At 38.7% G+C, this 21,028-nt stretch overlaps 1 long non-coding RNA gene across 1 annotated transcript in view; it reads right to left on the bottom strand.

Moving 5' to 3' along the window:
- Positions 1 to 236: 236 nt before the first annotated feature.
- LOC112655788 (uncharacterized) overlaps positions 237 to 21,028 on the bottom strand; it is a 38,326-nt gene continuing 17,534 nt past the window's right edge. The window contains exon 3 of the long non-coding RNA XR_003133890.3: positions 237 to 2,140. This is a non-coding gene — a long non-coding RNA (uncharacterized LOC112655788). The remainder of the gene's footprint in view (positions 2,141 to 21,028) is intronic.

The raw sequence follows: 21,028 nt of genomic DNA, 5'->3' as shown, positions 1-21,028 counted from the left end.
GTAGTGTAATGATGGGACACCTGCATCCCAATATTTATAGCAGCAATGTCCACAACAGCCAAACTGTGGAAGGAGCCATGATGTCCTTCGACAGATGAATGGATAAAGAAGAATGTATAAAGATTATATACAATGGAATATTACTGAGCCATCAGAAAGGATGAATACCTACCATCCGCTTCGACATGGATGGAACTGGAAAAGTCTTATGCTGAGTGAAATAAATCATATGATGGTTGTCTTTTTCCTATTGATTTATTTTTGAGTGAGAAACAGAATTCATGATTTTAGCGTTTTTCCTAAGAAATACAGAATATTTGTGAGATAGGCATATGGCAAACAATTTGTATCTAGAATATATACAGAAATTTTTAACTCATTAACGGGAAGACACAATATATCAATAAAAAGTGGACAAAAATTGGAAAGAGGTTTTACCAAAGAAGATATATAAGTAACAGGCGAGCATGTGAAAAGATTTTCAGTATCACTTGAGAAGTGCAGAGTAAAACCACAGCGGAATGACATTGCATACCTACTCCAATGGCAAAAATTGAACAGATTGCCAATAACACGTTTTGGTGAGGTTGTGAAGCAACAGGAACCTTCACACACTGCTGGTGGGAATGCAAAATGGTATAACCACTGTGGAAAACAGTTTGGCAATTCCTTCTAAAGATATACTTGTAAGACCCAGGAAACACACTTCTCGGTATTTACACAAGAGAAATGTAAACATGTGCCACTCAAAGACTTGTACATGAACATTCACAGCCCATTTATTCATAATAGAAGACCTCCTTCAAATGTTGACTAGATAGACAAATGATGGGATATCCAGTCAACACCACAGATACATTTCCCAAACAACATGCTATGTGAGAAAAAGCCAGACACAAAAAGATTGTGTGGAGCATGATTCCATTTATCTGAAATTCTGAATGAGGCAAAGCTCTAGTAACAGCATGCAGTTAAGTGATTGCCCAGGGCAGCGCTGACAGAAACTAATGGACTGCAGGGGCCACAGGGGAACTTTTTTGGGGTGAAAGAGTGCTTCTTATTGAAATAAGCCTCCTAGCGATGGTAGGGCAAAGAAAAACTTCTAGGCAGTTTTGTTTTGGTTTGGTTTGGTTCTTGTTGTTTTTTGAAGGCCTCTAAAAACAACATTTATTGTCTTATTAGGGACTAAATGAAGAGACATGTTCCCAAGCTGACCCTTCAGCTTTCCAAAGGCCATATGGTCTCAGCTCATGGTTCAAAAGTACCATGTATCTGGGGCGGGGTAGCGGAGGACAGCATCATTCTGGAAGCCCCCACCACCATAGATCTTCATCCCCGGGGGTGTGTCCAGAGCTGGATGGATCTGGTTAAGAGCCATGGCAGGTAGCTGTCCCAGTGTTCTGTTAGTGCCCTGTTCTCCTGGGGCTAACTGATTCTTTCTGGCTCATGGGTGATGGCTCCTAGACAGGCAGGTCTAAGTCTGGTTCCAAAGTGTTCTGGGCTCTAGATGAGGATCTGTGTCGAGGGCAGGTCCGGCTCAGTAGCCCAACAGACTAGAAAGCAGTTCCCAGAGCTTCCCCAGCTTAGGGTAGAAAGGGAGTTGTGAAAGAAACCTGAATAGGAGATGGGAAGGTGACCAAACCAAACCAAACCAAATCAAAACAATCTCTCCACTCTGTCAAGGAGAGGATGTACATGCTCTGAAGTATATCAAATAATCTTATCAGAATTTCCATTATAACCACTACTCTCTTTTAGTTAATACTCAGTTCTGCGCAGAGCATCAACTCTATCTTTAAAAAGGAATAACTTCTTTTGCTACTCAAAACGTACAGAGGATTTGAAATCTTTCATTCGGAGGGTCGATAGTGGGTCCAGCTTTGTTCACCGCTTGTAAAGAAGAGTTTGGCAGTTTCCAGCTGACAGATGTTTACCTCTTTGTATACCTTGTACATGTTGCCATGACTCGTCAATACCCATCGCACGCAAGTGGGAACCACGTTCATTTGCAGAAGCCAAGCTCTGATTGCACAACTGGTAGTGGTAGTTAAGACAAATCTGTCGGATTCCAAAGCCCCTGGAATACTTCCTCAAGGGTGTAGGCATTTTTATTTTTGAAATTTTATTTTTGAAATCCCAGCTATGCAGAGAAAGGGAGAAAAATGAGAGATTACAGTGAATTCTTTAACCTTCCAGCATCTGCTTTCCAGCCTAGCACATCATCGGTGGCTATTTGTTGAAATTGAAAAGGTCAACTTCTGGCAAAACTTCAGCCTTTCTCTACTCTACTGAGATAATATCAGATCCCCAAAAATGGTTTTGTTAATTAAATCTTTAGTAAAACTCTCATTTGAACAAAATTCACATACTTATCAGTCTGTAACCTCTTGTGAAGGGATTTATAAGAAAATCTTGCCCTATAGGTTACCTGGCAAGGGAGAGGGCCCACCCGTGCTCTGCGAACTTTAAAGGTATGGTTATTATTCTTATTTTTTATATGTAGAGTTCAGAAAAGATGCATATATTTAGCAAGAACAAAATATTTGCTCTTTGCTCTAAACAGTTACAGCTTAAACCAGAAAACAAAGTCTATCAGGCCCAAGACATGGCACTCAGGGGAATGGGTAAATGTCAGAGGTGTTGGCCTAATTATTATTTATTTATTTTTCTGGCTTTGCTGTGGGGACTCGGGTCTTGATTCTTCTGAGTTTTGGGATCACAATATTCAGGAAGAGATTCTAGCCCTGGCTCGAATCCTAATCCCTAATTTAGCTCAGGAAACCAATAAACTACGAAAGGACACACCAGGATGTTTGTCTAACCCTCAGCAGGGACTTGAAGGTGAGAATGTTATTCATCCCTGTGTCTCTCCTTCTATCGGAGTTGGGGTTAAATACACCTGACAAGGTGTCCATGTATCTTCAGGAAAGGCCTGTTCTCATTGGGAACAAATATGTTCTCTATTTTAACATAAAAGTGGAAATTATCTGTAAGTCAAGACAAAGAAGTTCGATACTCAGAGAGGCTGGGAGGGAGCTGGAAAGGGTTTTACAAACAAAAGGAAAGAAAGACTTTAAGGAGTCCCAGCAGTTGAAAAATACTTTTGTCTCAGGTCTTTTTTCTCAAGCTGAGGAAAATAAAGTTTAATTTCTATGTCTCCCAGAATTCCAAAAAGAGCACTCAAAATCTTCCTAGCAATGATTCTAGAAGCTATAAAATAGACTTTGCATTAAAGCCCTAAGAAAAGAATAGATTTTATATTTCAATACTCGACATTAAAAGAGACAATCTTTTTAAAATAAGGAACCACTGACATTTAAGTGTTAGAATAATGTCCTACAAATGTACTCTGAATATCTGAGAGGAGAGATGGTTGGCAAGGCTCCACCTTCCCCTTAAGGCAAAACATATGTGCTTTTAAAATAATCTTGAGTTTTAAGTTTTTTATTTACTTCTACTTTGTCTACATTTTATTTTATGAGTCATTTCACTCCTGCAATATTTTGAAACCCTTCTTTTTAAAACCAGGTGGTCAACTGTTTTGGAATAAAAAATACACAAACTGAAATTTTAAGCTTTAAACCACAAATCTATAAAATTCAGTGATTTTTTTGAAACTCAGAGGGTGTGTCCTTCTATGTTATTCACTCTTCAAATCCCTAACTTTAGAGAAAAGCTTTATTATGTGATTCTAGGTACTATTCCACACACACAGGCATATACATCTCTAACTTCTATAGATATAAATATAGATACATAGATACATAAATATATAGACATAGAACTCCAGCTACTCTTACCTATAATCCAGATTTACTGTGATAAAAGTAGTCTTAGTCAAAAAGAAATTACTCAAGATTATTTCCATTTGCATTACTGATGTGTATCTTTGGTAACTGTAAACAAGAAAGCTAATTTTGGTCAGGTGATTATCAATCCGGTATTAAATCAAAATTGCATATTTGGGAAGGGGGGAGAAATGTTACAAATCATGTTTAAGAACACATGCAATTATAATATGAGCTTTCTATATATGGGCAACCTCTTTATATTTTGACCAAGATTTTGCTTAACAATTTTTTAAAAATATTTTTTACTTATTTTTGTGTCTATTTAAAAAAGAGAATATCTTTTCTATCCAAGATCTCTGTGTATAAAGAAGTCAATAGCTAATTGTTAGTCAATTGCTTAGGAAAGGAAATAAATGCAGCAAAGTAAACACAAAATTCTAATTTTTAATCAGTCGGAGCCATCTTCAAAATGTAGACAGGAATAAACATGTAATTTAAACATACTGGTGCTACAGTGACAAATAAAAAATTTCCAGAGGGCTTGGTCTAACTTTCAGCGTGTGTAGTAATTGCTAGTGGAGGCAAAAATGTTGTTGTGTATTTGATGGAAAAAAAAAAAAGAAAAATATGTTAATGTCATAATAACAGGAGCTTCTGATCTTTCTCCTTGTGAGAGAAATATCGTGACTTCTCCCTACTACCTTGAGTAATGAGCCAATCCTGGAATGTCGGAGGGTGAATATAGCACAACATGCTAAGGAAATGTGGATGGAGCTGATGTTCTATCAGATGTGCTAAAAATATCTCTGTGCTAGGAATTCCTGTTTTATCAGAAAACACGGGAGCCAGTTTCTTATCCTATGAACACCGGTGTGCTTTGTGGGAAACAACCTACCCTTTTTATATTTAAAGCCTATATTGTGCCTTATCTGGAAATCCCAACAAGAAGTGCTGCTAAATTAAGATATATGTGGCATCTTCTCTCCTTGAATAGAGAAATGGCTAAGATAAAAACAGTCTAATATATTTTGAAGAAAACTAAACAGTCACACAGGAAGAGTTTATTTATACTCTCCTGGGGGGGAAGAGGAAATAATTTCAAAACTTACATATTTTGCAGGAGAAACTGGTCACAAATCTTATCACAGATGATCTGGTAAGGATTCTTTCTTTTTTCTTGCACAGAGAAGATTATAATTATGACTTAAGTTGAAAGGAAACCTGAATTTGGGCTGATTAAATAAGATGAACTCTGATAAAAGCTGATCTTATCTGATAAAGTGTCTAGGGCAGGAAACTAGTTGCTTTATCAATTCTAAATTATGAGAAAAAGGCCCTCAAACTGCAGACCACAAAATTAAGCCAAACATTTGGCATCTGAGAAGAGAATGTTTTAGACCTAGTCCCAAGGAAGATCAGTCATTACTCATAGGTTTATCAGTGATGAAATTTGATACATTGGAATCTTCCTCCCATTGGTAATATTTAGAGTCAGCATGAATGAACCTTCTGTGCAGAGTTTTCAACTCATAGTGCAATGATATCCTCTTTCAAAAGATAGCACAAAACACAGAAAATATATCCTCATTTGTAGGGAAGGGTTTTTTTAATTCTGAAACACAGCTTCTGGTAATATTCTAAGAGATTTACTAAATTTGGTTTCCAAATTGAAAATGGAATTTATTATTAATTATTAATTAATTAAACTTTCAGAAGCTAGATGTAATTATTCTTCATTATAGGTCAATAATTTTGAAATACTAAAGAGCGAAGAATAGTAAAAAGTTTTACCGAATACTGGAAGTTTTAGGCTTTTATTAAAAAAGTACCTACTATTATTAACTCATCAAACCATCATTTAAAGAACAAAATAAGAAAGTAGGTACAATGAGTATTGATTGTCATTTTGCAAATGAAGAAACTGAGGTAGCCTGCCCAAGGTTGCAGGAAGAGTTCAGTGGCAGTCAGGCTTTGAAACCAGTTTGTCTCTAACATCTATGCTCTCAACCACTGTGCTCCTTTGCTTAAGATCTTTTAAAATATCATTAATTCCACTTTTTTTTCTACTTTAATGCTGAGATCATACACTTGCCGTAAAGCCATAGTCTTCAATCTTCTTTTTCAAAATGTTTCAGTTGACTATATATCCTGTGTTCCTCTTATTTTATGATTCAGGGTGGTTTTTTTAATCAGACATGATAAAAAAATTACATTTTTTTTTTTACCTTAAGGGAAAACATTATTAAGTGAACTATTGGGATCATGTTGATATTTTCATTATTTTCAATTTTGGGGAATGTGATTATGTTACTATTATAATGGGATGTTGAAGGTTGTATGCTCCAATTGTTGCTCTGAAGAATGAGAAGAAAAGCTCCATTCCTTGCCATTTCTAGTTCCCTAAAAGTTCACTTCTTTCTCTTTATGGTACTCACTCCTGGGTTAGACCAAAGTTTTAAAAAGATTTTTGATTGATTCTAAGTGATTCACAAAGAAGACCCCTCATTTTTCCTATTCCCTGAATAGCTTAAAGACTTCTGGGTGGTGACAAACAGGAAAAATACTGTCTGTGGAACCTTGCCTAGGCTTGCTGATGAGGAGAAAATAAACTCTTACAGCCAAAACTAGTAACTGTGTTTTCTCCAAAAATGGAAGAACTTTGTGTCAACAATTGCAATGGGCTAGTATCTAGCTAGACCACCATGGAAGGTAGACATGGAGTAACAATTTAAATATAGAGACTTGTCATTAAGCATTTTAGGCACTTTCTAATCATTAAATTGAGCATAAATCAGTCATCTAATTTATAGCATAATCCAATAAAAGGTATGCATGTTACTATTGTTCCTTTCTGCTGAAAATTTGAGAGGCGGGAGAGAAGAATCTGTTCGTTTTGTAATGTTATGAATGGGAGAAAGTATTGCAGATAGTTTCCACTTTTAATAGGTAAAAAATTTTTTTGGTGTTTTATTATTTGAATTCAACAGACAATAGCCCTAATAAGCATATAAATAGACAGTGGCCTTTTGAGCATAATAGATGTGACTGGAAGAGGTTTGTTCTCTCTGAAGCTCATCTCCAGCTATTGCAAGACAAGTTTTCCTGCATTCATTTCATTTCATAAATTTGAAAACATCTCGGGATGCCTGGGTGGCTTAGCAGTTAAGAGCCTGCCTTTGGCCCAGGGCGTGATCCTGGAGTCCTGGGATGGAGCCTCACATCAGGCTCCCTGCATGGAGCCTGCTTCTCCCTCTGCCTCTCTCTCTCATTCTCTGTGTGTCTCTCATGAGTAAATAAATAAAAACTTAAAAAAATATAGTCTTTTAAAATTTTTTTTAAAAACACTCTATGGATCTGTAGGCAGTTTCTGATGTTCAATAAAATGAAATTACTTGCAGTTGTTTTGTTGTTGTTGTTTTTTAAGAAACATGTTTTAAAATAGGCAAACTTATGTATGTAGAGTTAAAATTCCACACACTTTCAGAAAGTACCATAACCCCAGTTTCTTTCTTTTTCTTTCTTTCTTTCTTTCTTTCTTTCTTTCTTTCTTTCTTTCTTTCTTTCTTTCTTTCTTCCTTCCTTTCTTTCTTTCTTTTTTTTTTTTTAAGATTTTATTTATTTATTCATGAGGGACAGAGAGAGAGAGAGAGGCAGAGACACAGGCAGAGGGAGAAGCAGGCTCCACGCGGGGAGCCCGACGTGGGACTCGATCCCGGGTCTCCAGGATCAGGCCGTGGTGGGGGAAGGCAGGCGCTCCACAGTGAGCCACCCAGGCGTCCCAATAACCCGTTTCTGAAGATGGTCAGCGTCTGGGAAGAACTCCACTCGTTTCCCCACAGTCAGCAGGGGAGGCGGGGAGGGGAGGAGGGCAGGTGAGGAGGGCGAGGCTGCTCAGAGTCCAGGGCCACCTCCGGGGGATGCTCAGATGGCACCCGCGGCGCTCAGCCAGGGCCGCGGGCTCCCTCTGCCCTGGCCACCACTTCCCACCTGCCTGGAAGGCCCCCTGGAAGCGGGTCGGTGGGGCGGGGTCGGCCAAGCGGCAGGTGTCCCCGGGGGCTCGGTTCGTGTGGGTTCCCAGGGCTGTGGACCTGTCCCCACGCCCACGGTGTCCTCGTCCCACGCGGCTGTGGCTGCGAACCCCCCAGGGCGTCGCCGGGCGCTCTCCGAGTGGCCGCTGGCGCGGGTGGCTCACACCTGCGGGGCCGGCGAAGGTCCCCCTGCAGAACCGGTGTCAGATCTCCGCCTCCGTCCCTCCGCACGCTGCTCCAGGCAGCGAGGACAGCCAGCTGGGTCCCTCTCCTAACGGTTTCCGTTCCCACCAGATGTTACATTTGTTTCCTATTTTGCCTGTAACATTTAAATTGCTCAGCGGCCTGTGAGCGGGTCCTTGACTCCCAGGTGGAGTCAGAGGCAGGAGAATGCAGGGAGCCACCTGCACTGGGAACTCAGGCCTCGGATGTATGCCCCACTGCCCCACAAAGGCAGCTCTGGAGGGCCTCTGAGAACACAGACAGACGACTGCAGTGCAGTAGCACTTCGCGCTCCCCTAGCCTTTATCTTTGTGCTAAATCAAAAACAATAATAACAATAGTAAATATTGACCTAGGATGGATAATGTGCCAGGCTCATTCTAAAAGTTCTCATTTAATCCATCAGTAACAGGATGAGGTATGCTTTCTTGTGGTACGCATTTTACAGGTAAGAAACTGAGGCACAAAGAGATCTGTTATTTGCCCCCATCTACTATCAGGAGAGATACTCTTAATCATAGGATTTAGGGATTCTTATTTATATTATAATTCTTTTTTTTTTAAGATTTATTTATTTATTTATGACAGACATAGAGAGAGAGAGAGAGAGAGAGAGAGAGAGGGAGAGAGAGAGAGAGAGGCAGAGACACAGGAGGAGGGAGAAGCAGGCTCCATGCTGGGAGCCCGACGTGGGACTCGATCCCGGGACTCCAGAATCGCGCCCTGGGCCAAAGGCAGGTGCTAAATCGCTGAGCCACCCAGGGATTCCCCTATATTATAATTCTTGATGTGTTTGCTTATCTCCTCCAAGTTAGGAACTCAGAGTCTTGCACACCTGGATAAATACAGTGGATTAGAAAACTTGGTTTTGAAAATGTTATATTTGGAGAAAACAGCACTTATGCAATGTGCATGCTGATATTGGGCAATTGTCTCTTATACTGTCAAAGCAAATGCAGCCTCTTAAGTTTTTTAATAGAGCTTTATTTACTGGGCAAGATACAACACATCCTCTCGTGTAGCACTCCAAATGTCAAGACCTTTTACCAAAAGTCTCCCTTTCCATGTCACAGCTGTCATCATTGTCTCTAGGGCATTTTATCAGAGTAGCATCTTTGAGAAGGCCATACTCTGCTTCACTCCCAAAATCCCATAGGAAAAGTCCATCGTTTTAGTTAGGATGGAGTACAAAAATGCACCTCTCTGAAGTATCCCCAGGCTCCCTCTTTCTCCATTCTTCCCAGTTAAGTTTAAACTCTTTATTGTCTCAACCTCTATGACATTTTATTTAAAGTTCTATTATAGTTTTTTAGTGTAGCATCATAATCTTATGACTTAAATCTTTCTTAAGGATTCACTCTGAGCCAGGCAGTTAGATATACAATGAATGTGAACCAGACAGGTAAACATTCCTGCACTCACCAAGTTTTTTGATATGGGGATCAGACAAGTAATGGACCATATAACACAGTGAGAAATGTGCCGTAATAGAATAAGCACAGAGAGTGACAGCAGTCATTGGGAGGGCCTAGGGGAGAAAGCAACTAGGAAATTCTTATTTGATGAGATTATTTCTAAATTGAAATTTATCAATGACTAGGATACCATCACATGAAGGGGTTAAGATGTGGAAGCTGGCCAAAAGTGCTGGGTGGAAGGTCAGGGGAACACCATGCTCAATGTCAGAGGAGTAGAACATAACATATAGTGAGGAGAGCTGCCCAGTCCGGCAGAAGGTAGAGTATGAAGTGGCATTGCTGGGGGGGGGGGGGGGGGGGGAAGAGAGAGAGAGAGGCTGGAAAGGAAAGCAGGAACCAATCAGATCATGGAGATATTAAACCATCATAGGGAGTTCAGATTTTATCCTCAGGGCAATGAGGAATCAATGAAGGGTTTTAGGTAGTAACAGGATTAAAGCTATATTTTAGAAAAATCATAGTGTAGACTGAAGGTTTGTATCCTCCCAAAATTCATATGCTGAAATCTAACTCCTAATGTGATGGTATTTGGAGGTGGGCCTTTGGGAGGTAGAGCCCTCATGCAGGGGATTAGTGTCCTTATAAAAGAGGTCTCAGAGAGCTCCCTCCCCTTTCTATCATGTGAGGACATAGCAAGAAGACACTGTCTATGAACCAGGAATTGGGCCCTTGTCAGACATCATATCTGTTGATGCCTTGATCTTGGACTTTTCCCGGCTCCAGAACTGTGAGAAATAAATTTCTACTGTTTATAAGTCACTCATTCTCTGGTAATTTGTTTTAGCAGCGCAAGCAGATTAACATGACACTTTCTCTACGATAGTGCAATCAAATTAAAGAGATACTCTGAAGTCAGAGAAATCTGTCGTCGAGGGAGTCACTTTGATGGTAACCTGAACTAGGACAATGGGAATATTAATAGAGAGAAAGGGATGCTTCCTAGAAGTATTTAAAAGAATACTTGAGGAAATGGTGATCAATTGTATGTTGGACAACTGGGCTTGTCATTAGATGCCATTAACTAAAGTGGCAGCACAGAGGAGAAGCAAGTTTGTGGGGAGTTCAGAATAGTTGTCTGGCTTAGTGTGAAATATTGGAGATGTCTAGTAACAAGTAAAAGAAAGGGGGAAGGAGGAGAAGGAGAAGTGAAAGAGGAACCTGTTGAATATGCATATCTAGAAGTAAAAAAATAAAGATCTGGGATGTATTTACGGTTTGGGAGTCAACAGCAGAAAAAAATTGGAAGCACAGGAGAAGTCAAGTTGTTTAAGGAAAATGCATAGCATAAGAAAACTAAGATGGCCCAAGAGTCATCACGTCCTACACATCCATTTATTTATGTCACATTTATTGGGCACGGTTACTTGAGTTGCTATGGGAGGAAAAATAATATATTCTATGAAGACCTCCTTTTTACACTCAAGTTTGAAATAAATTATCAATAATGAAACAACAATATAATCAAAAGAAGAAATACAAATATCATTTAGCATTAATAATAAGTGTCAAAGACTGACCAAAGTATGATGCTTAGAGCAGAGATATTAGATATGAGAAACATTTTTGTTCTCCCCAACTCAGAGAGCAAGTACCTTCCCCATTCATTGTTTTCTCCCTTGAAGCTCAGGAGCAGGAGAGGCTTTACCCCATATACAGCACCCTGCTTGCTTACACAGACTTGAAGTTTCCCATGCTGAGTCATCCTGGGAATGTTGCAATGCTCATGGCTTTAGAAGTTCTCAGAAACTAACTTCCGGTTCCTGAAATACACGCAGTTTCTAGCATACAGCCAGATGGAGTGTATGGATTTTCTCTTATTACACCCAGCTCATAACTTCCCTTTTAAATCTTCCAAGTATTTACCCTTTCATCTAACAATTTTTCTTTTCATCTAACCAATTTTATCCCCATGATAAAATCATCTGAGTCATGTTTCTCAAATGTGGCACACACCACAGAAAGCCCCCATGTCCACAGCTTGTCTATTTAAACCCTAAAAGTGTTCAAATCAGTCTTTAATCTGTTTTCATTGATTATCAGCTTTTCTAATTTCTAAATGCACATCACCTTAAGATTAAAAATAGTAAATACCTTATCATTAAGGGTATATAACTAATAAAAAGAAATATAACAAACGCTCTTGTAAATAAAATCATATGTTTGTGCCTTTCCCCCTTATCTTTTGTCATATTGTCTCCACTTTACCAGTTCTGTGTTGGAAAGAAGAAAAATATCAATGCTCAAAATTTGCTGAGTCAGTTTTTCTGCTTCTTTACCACTTTCCTACTGGTGTTTGGTTATCACTAGTCACTTGCCTCTCTCTCACTTTCTCAGAAAAGAGTTCCTCCCCACCCATCTTCCCTCAGCTCTCAGCATTCTGTTGCTATCGTGACTCTGCTGTTGGAAGTCATCCTGATCCTGTGATCAAAGAAGGAGAGTGAACTCTATCTCTCTCTCAGTCCCTTTCCTTCCTCCTCCTCCCCTCTTCTCCTCCTCCTTTTCTCCTCACCCACTTGGAAAAACAATTGAATAGGAAATTAGAAATACCCAAACAGACAATATTTTCCAAATTTAATGCAAATTACAAAAGATATCTTCCTCTGTTTGCCTTGGGATGCATGGAAGAAATGGATTTTCATGTGAGAAAAGCAAGGGCATTACAATGGTTTAAGAAAAAAAAATCAAAATGTAGCTGGACTAGGCACTATGCATGCCTTAGTAGGGCTATAATCTATAGGTCTTGCATTCTTAGTACATTCTAGAGCATATTTTAACTTATTCATTATTCCAGAATTTAGTTTCTTGAACTATTCTTCCTGTTTGGCTCCTCATTCCTCATGCCATTTCTCATGAGTCTCCTTACTACAAATGTCATGGCCCAAATTGCCACATGGCTTTCCTTTATCTTTTACATCAGCAGATATCCATTCCTTCAGTGAATCGACAAATATTTATCAAGAAGTTATCGTGTTCCAGGCACCGTTTTAAGTCTTAGGCCTACAGATTTGAACAAGACAACTAAGAAACAGTCATATTGATAAACATATAGCATAATAGAAAGTATAAAACTGAAAATAGGGAACCTGGGTGGCCCGGTAGTTGAGCATCTGCATTTTGCTCAGGTCATGATGCCGGGGTCCTGGCATCAAGTGCCACATTGGGCTCCCCCGAGGAGCCTATTTCTCCCTCTGCCTATTACTCTGCCTCTCTGTGGGTTCTAATGAATAAATAAATAAAATCTTAAAAAAAAAAAACCCTGAAAATAAATTAATTGGTATAAGGAAACAGAGGACTAAAAGTGTGGAAAGACTATTTTAGAGAGTGTCATAGGGAAGCCCTTCCTAAAGAAAAGACTTGAGAAGGAAGACTCTAGGGGAGAAGGGGGTGGTTCAGCAAGAAGAAGGGCCCATGGAAGGATTAAGTCTGGCACGTTCAAGGATCAGCAAGGAAATCAGTGTGGTTGGAGAGGAGTGGGGAAAGGGTAGGAAAGGAGATTGGAAAGTTCACCGGGACATATCATTTACATCCATTTAGGTAGTGACAAGGAGCTAGAGATTTCTCTGCAGTTAATATTTGGAAATATATTTAGACTTTATCAGTTACAAGAAGGCATTGAAAAGTCTTAAGCAGGGAAATGACTTGAGCTGACTTAATATTTATTTGGTCTCTCGCTGTGGTATGGAGAATTGACTGCAGGAGCAGCAAGAGTGGAGGAAGACCCTCAGAGCATCCCTGAGTCTCCTGGTCACACAGCCTTGGATGTTTCTCAGATGTGGCTCCAACATTCTCTCTTAACAACTCACTCTCTGGTCTCTTTAAATGACATCCTCCTGCCTCTCCTCACTTGCCTCCTTAAGCCCAGACCCTGCCATCCTCCTTCACCCTCACCAGGGCACTCCTCAGCTGTTCCCTATTACTGGGGAGCAGTCCACACACCCACTGCCAATTTACACTTATGAGGATACACTCTCTAGCCTCCCTTTTACCCAGAAAATACCACCAGGCCACTAGAATATTCTAGAACCTGTTTATTCCTTATTTTTTAGCAGGCCTAGAATTTCAAGCTCTCTAAGTTTCAAACACTCAAGCTCAACAAGCATGCATAGAAACACAGTTTTGCTTTAGTATGGATTTCAGAAAGTTTTAAATAAAGCAAATATTCTTTCCTAAACTTTTATATCAAATAATCTTAATGAATTGCACAAACTCACTGAAAAACAAAGACATCAGTTCTTGAAAAGTCTTGGAATTTTGCCTTAATCCATAGCTCGGAAAGGCAAGCCGGAATGCTACAGAAACATTCCAAACGATGTTGCACAGGTCAGGGAAAACCACGTTTTTTCAAACATCTTCAAACATCATGTCCCTTATTTATTTACAACGCCAGATATGTGCAGGCTTCTGGTGTTGGTGGAATGCAGCTGACCCCGTAGAAATATTTCTGGCTGCTCAGTTACACTTTGAAGTCGTTAAAATTTTCCAGAGCCAATGCCCCCAAATTTCTGATAACATGAGGTACGTAATGTACAGCAAATACACCAGGTTAAAACAGAGTCAAGTTCTTAGAAACAAGATGGTAGTTTTCAGTTACAAAAGCTACTACTATTATCCTTACTGAATAAAATGAGAGTGGCAGAGGCAGAGGAGGCTTTGAAAGCAGGATAAGATTCCTCATGACTTCCCTTGTGAACGGGGGCCTCAGATCAGCCTGCAGTGGACATCAGAGAGATTCACGTTACCCCAGTGTGATAAATAATGAAACACAATGCATAATTGTCAGCAAATTCTTAGAACCTTCTCAGACCCAAGCTACCATGCAGAATGCATTACCTCAGGCTCTGCAGGGTCACGAGGGAGGTAACCAAGTGTTGAGAGGAGTAAATAGACATTATTGTACCAAACTCCTGTCGTTATAACAACCCTCTAAAAAACTGGAATTCCATTTTGCTCAGCTGCTTTCCCGACTCTGTCGGGAAAGAATAAATGGTCTTTGCAATCCTGAGCATGTAAATTTAGCTTCTAATCTTACTTAGACCATAGACCTGGCTGCTTAACTTGTGAAATAAAGACTTGGTCTCTTATTCTCACTTAACCTGGAAATATTTTCATAATATGGAAAATGCAGGATGAAACGTAATACTTACAAAAGAGAGGCTAATGACACAGGAGGCCCAATTATGTTGTAGTTGTTTAACCAGGAGGGACTCCGGTACCCAGATCAGAAACAGAATTGAGTGCTTCTATTGAGACAGGTGTCAAATTCTCCTACTTCAGAGACCAGGGAGATATCATAACTCTAAAGGTGTCCCAAATTATGGGCAGAAGAGGGAAGTCTGCTTCCTGTTTCTCTTGTCTGTTCAACTTCAAGGGCAGTAAGGGACCTGAAAAAATTAATATCATTTCCCAAAGTGCCCAACTCGTTTTTAGGAGCAGTTCACAATTTTGCCCATCTAGCAGTAGAAAGCAGTTTACATAGCACCAGCTCAGGAGGCAGAAAACGTGAGGAAGGCCTTGATTCACCAATGACCAGCTGACAATGACCAAAAGCCATGGTTAACTGTCCGCTTAAGATCATTCTCTACTTCCCCCATATCTCCCAAAATAAGTTCTCTTTATTTCTTTTATAACAAAGGAACTTACAATTATTTTTATTTCCTTATTTATTTGTCTCTACCTCCAATACATAACTTACACAAAGGCAGAAAGCTGTCTGTCTTGTCCAACTTTCTGTTTCCTAGGCCCTAGCACTTGTATGGTACAAAATAAAAATTTAGTGAATATCTGTTGAATGAATGAGTGAATGAATCTTTGAAATCATTTTTCTCACTTGTGAATCGGGGGAAGTGGAGATACAGTCTACTTCACAGGATATTTAAAATATCAAATGAAATCATACATCTAAAGCATTTTATGAAGTAAAGGTATAATTATTTTTTTTTAATTTTTTTATTGGAGTTCAATTTCCCAACATATAGCATAACACCCAGTGCTCATCCCGCCAAGTGCCCCCCTCATTGCCCATCATCGTAAAGGTATAATTAAAATGAGCTTCTGTTATTATTAACTTCACATGAACATCTTCTAACTCTGGAGAGAATAGCGTTCCTTTCTCTATAACCAATAAACAAATATATTCTTAATGTTGCTTACTGTAACAGAGTTGTCAAACAGAGGTTTCGGGTAAACTAACCTTTAAATTAAAAAAAAAAAAGACAATTTTAACAGTGGGCCAATAGTTGGGAGAAAATTGTGTATTATATATTTTATGACTTCATTTGATACAGTATTTGACTTAATAGAGTGCAATACCATTATCAGGCAATCTTTTATCCGAGTTCAGACACAATTCTTGATGAATTGAGGGAATGGACTTGAACTATTTATGGCATATTGACTTTTGTCTCACATTTATATGTAAATTCATTTGGACGCCTTTTTGGTTGGAAAGCAGATGTTAAATTTTAATTCATTATCTCTTTGGAAAGGAGAGACATTTAAAATACAAACCAGTGTTTTTAAGCCACATTTGCTAGTGGATGGACTATTTAAAGACTTCCTAAGAGTCTTGAATAATAAGACATGTCATCTAAAAAAATCTTGTTGTCCCTTTGGGAATTCAAACTATTTAGGGTTACATAATATTACTTCAATACATATGTAGCTGACTGCTAATAAACTGCAAAATGTCACCATTTCAACTAGATATTCTCAGAAGAAAACATAAATATCAGAGATAGAAAAATAATTTTATTGCTGCAACAACCCAGGCCAGATCTATGCTTATCTATGTTGAAAGACCAGTTGCGTAAAGAAGTTCCAAATTTTATTTTTAGGAGACTATGAGAAAAGCATTCAAAAGAACATCCATGGGACATGTCTCCCACGTTTTCATTTAAAATCGGCATTTCACTGCTTAAGAGTTTAGTTATTTTGTGCATTCCGAATAATATTTTGAGAAATACTTGTTAGAACTAGTTGTATTTTGTCATTAAAATTTGGTTTGGGTCAATTCCATTCCATTCAACAGAAACATTTATTCAGCACTTGCTACGTGTTAAGCACTGTTTTAGACACAGGGTAGAGAATAGCACAAGGAAGCTTGTGCTATAGTGGAGAGAAAGATATGCACCTGATATCGGGACACCATAGTTTGTGCAACATTAGAAGGACAGAACACTTTGGGGAAGTGCAGGGAGGAGCACCACTTTAATGCCCTCAAACAGAGCAGATGGAGAAATACTGCCTGGAGCAAATGCACCATCCCTGTGTCCTGGAGGGTGGATTCTTACTGAGCCCTAGATGGTCATTATGATCAAGCAATCCCATTATTTTCCTTAGTAAAGCCTTGCTTTTCTTCTTTCTTTTAAAGATTTTTATTTATTTATTTGACAGAGAGTGAGAGAGCACAAGCAGGGGAAGAAGCAGAGGGAGAGGGAGAAGCAAGCTCCCCGCTGAGCAGGGAACCCCAACATGAGGCTTAATCTGAGGACCGTGGGTGGAATCATGACCTGAGCTGAAGGCAGATGCTTAACCAACTAAGCCACCCAGGCAACCTAGCCAAAGCCTTCCTTGATTACATTTTAAAAGCCCACTTTCAATATTAGATATTTGCATTTCCCCTTCTCATGTTTTCCCTGCCTGTGTAATGATTTCAGGCACAACATTCCCAACACACACAAATCAATAATCTATTTCCTCACTGCTCCTATTTTTTACTAAAGGAGTTAAAAGAACAGATGTTTGGTTTGCCCTTGCCTTGCTCTTCTGATTGTTACTTGGGTTGCTGGAACCTCCAAGGACACATTTAAAGGATGCTGGAGTTCTGGACAATAACAGAATTATATTTACTAAACCTCCACCCAGGTCTCTGGTTATTGTTATCTCTGCCTTCTTTCCTCACTTGACTGTTTTCTCCTCCTGTTCTAAGCTTTGATCACTCTGCCTACACACAACTGGAGGATTCTCAGGCATTCTCACCTTCCTTAGCAAGAGTGAGAAACATGAAACATGAAAAAGTCTTTTGAACTCGTTATCATACCTATCTCTAGTGCTTACCTTTCACAAAAACTAAGATCAAAATATTTTTGACTCCTGACACTTTGCACAGCAACAGCTAATAGTGGAATGAGGCTGAGGAATAGTAGCCAGTGAAGTTGTGAAAACTGGCAGTCTAGTGATGACTCCAGGAGGACGGGAAAGAAAATGATAAGCAAACCTTTTTGTGCCTGAGGACATGTGCATTTTTTCCTGGGGGAAAACCCACAGCTCTCATCAGATTCTCAGAGTGGTCTGGGACATGGGAAAATGGCTAAGAATTAGTAGATCAGAAGTCATGATGCTCACATAATTCAGGGCATTTAATCATTTGTATGGTGACGATGAGAACCCATCTTTCATCAAGTCCTCCTTTCTGTCAATACTTCTTTATTTTCTCTTTCGGGTGTTAGTTTTTGCCTCCTCTACTATTCATGAAAGCATCCCAGGAGCCAAAAAGCTAGGAGATCACCAGGCATCTACGTAGGAGCTAGCAAATGTGTATGACTCTCAGGTAATGATGGAGGATGACAGAAAAGAGACTTGACTAGAGAAGGACCTGTGTTATTCATGCTCTTCTTCTTGTCCCTTCATCAGTAATTAGGAGCACCTGCAGAGGATCATGGAGTTCCTCCTCCTCCCCTGAACAAGCTTTGCCTCCACAAATATTGCCCTTTAGCAATAGGCAATGCAGGATGTCTTATAAGTACATATCCTATACTGTATCCCACTCAAAGCACTCAGCTAAGATGGGAACAAAGTAGGAAGATTTTGGAAAATACTCTTGAGCATAAAGCTTCACATGTACATGAAGTTCTTTCATCACAGCACTCATCTCAGGATGGCTTGTTGCTCAAAAGCCTTGCAGAACATCTTCAGATCTTGTTTAGCCTTATAAGTACAAAGCAAAGGTTCTCAATGTTGGTTGTACTTCGGAATCACCTAGGGAGATTTAAAAATTGCTGACCCCAATATTCCAACATGATGATTCTGATTTAATTGGACGAAAGCAATGGTTCTTACTCTAGGTCATACATCAGAATCACTTGTGGCCATTTTTAACTGACCTGTTCCCTAACTCCAGAAATCTGAGTATGAATCTTTGGGAATGAGAGCTACACAACTGTAATTTCCAAAACTTCTCAAGTGATTCTAATATGCAAGAAAGTATTGAGATTCACTACTCTGCATTCACACCTCGCCATTGATTCAAAATACTAATAGCTTGCTCTATTCAAAAAATGACCACCCATGGATCCTGGCTTTTTCCAAAAACTGAATCTATCTCTCAGAATTTTTTAAAAATTTGTCACAAAACCTAACAATATAGTAAAAACAAAAAAGTAGCCTTTGTGTGAATCCATTCATAAACCTCCTAGATGATTTCTTTTGAGAAGCCAACACTCCATTGGTTGCAAGTAGATGTTCTTGATCATATGTCCTGTTTTGAGGCCTTTAAAATTACCCAAATGCATGGATTCTGCCAAAATACATAAAAAATTCCATAAAATCTATAATAGAATATGAGTGAACCACCATAGAGCCACATAATAGAATATTTATAGGCTAGTCCATTCAGGATTTCTCACTAATCAATAAAAATAATAGCTAATATTTATTGGACAATTACTATGTGTCCAAGGTTCTCTTAGAACTTTACATCCATTATAACATTTATTTTCACTACTGCCTTCTGGCATAAATAATATTATTATCCCCAAATTACAGGCTTAGAGATTTAAGTGGTACTTTTTCTTGTCAGTTTCATAGAAATTTGATGCCTAAATAAAATTATAAATTACTACTTGGAATTGACTTTAAGAATAAAAAAAAAAAAAGCCAGAATCATCACCTTTATACCTCTAGGTGTTAAGATTTAACTGCTTACATCTAGTGAATATGTTAAAATACCTGTCGGTTAAATCTATTTTTTGTATCACATAAACCCATTGCCTTCCAAACCTCAAAGCCCATAGTAAGACCTTTCCTTCTAAAAGTATATTTCTTTCTTACTTCTCTCAGTGGGCCCAGGAGAGAACACTTAAGATGCAACTCAAAGGAAATATACGGTAACTCAAAATTTTTACAGAGCAGTAGATTCATGTTTAAAGAAAAAGCACACACATGATCCACTCTGTAGTAACAGAATTCATTGTTTAATGATTTGTCAATATTATATTATTACAATTGAATCCATATTGACTGGAAAAATGTATTCATTCAAATCACAAAGACACTGTTGTAGTGGTCTATAATGGCCCCGCAAAGATGTTCATGTCCCAATCCCAGGTATGGATGCATATGTAATCTCACCTGGCTGAAGAGACTTTGGAGATGTGATGAAAGTTAAAAACCTCAAGATTACAAATCATCCTGAATTATCTGGGTGGGCATGAGTTCATTAAATGTAGAAGACACAGATAAGGGGGCTAGAGACATGTGGCTTGAAAAAGATTCTACTCACCTTTGCTGATTTTGAAAATGGAGGAAGGGATAATGACCAAGGAGTGAGGGCAGCTTCTAGAAGCCAGGAAAGGCAACAAGTAATTTTCTTAGAGCCTCCAGAAGGAAACACAGCCCTGCCATCATCTTGATTTGAGTCTGATGAGATCAGTTTTGGACTTCTGATTTACTGTACAATAATAAATGTGTGCTGTGTTAAGCAACCTAAATGTGTGACATTTTGTTCTGGCAGCAGTAAAAAACTAACCCTGATACAGTCCTAGTTCTGCCATCAATTCACCGTTAACTGCTAAAGAAATCTTCAGATTACAATGCCTTCAGCTCTAAGTGGAGATTATGTTATGGTTTTAAGGAATAAATATATCCCTTTATTAGTTTTGATGATTTTTATTAATTATATGCTATTCCTTACATTCAGCTAAAACTATCATCAATCATAACCTCAGTGGTTATATTGTCATTTGCTTAAATTCAGCCACTACTTGAACTCCATTTTTACTGTTATTTCAACAGTCAATTGAATAAATGTTCACCAACGGCCTATACTTGCAAGGCATTTTCATCAGGTATAGAGGAAGATTTCTAACCTGTAATTACTATTCCATAAAATTGTGCTTGTGATTTCAAACAAAAGAAACTTAAAGCATTTTCTTGAATTTTTCTAAGTCTTACCTATGTAGTTAGGACTGTTGAAATGGTTAGTAGTTTTTTCATCTCTTGTTTATTTCAAATGAGAATATGCACAATTTGAAACAGATTTTGCAACATTGATAAGTTTTAGAAAATAATATAAATGCAAAAAGATTTTGAAGTAAAAGTTTAATAAAATTTATTGTGACCACTGTTGAATATTAGTGTGGCAAATTGTATGTAAAAATAAGGGGACAGTAGGTGGGGCTATATAGGGGTAGGATTGGTTGCATGTTGATGCTGGGTGATGGATTCACTGGGGTTCATTATAATCTTCTGCTTTTGTGTAGGTGTGAAATTCTCCATAATATGAAACTTTAAA

This window comes from Canis lupus, chromosome 22 (genome assembly GCF_003254725.2).
Source record: "Canis lupus dingo isolate Sandy chromosome 22, ASM325472v2, whole genome shotgun sequence".
Lineage (NCBI taxonomy): Eukaryota > Metazoa > Chordata > Mammalia > Carnivora > Canidae > Canis > Canis lupus.
The sequence above is the reverse complement of the archived record's forward strand: the minus strand, read 5'-3'. Positions and strand labels throughout refer to the sequence as shown.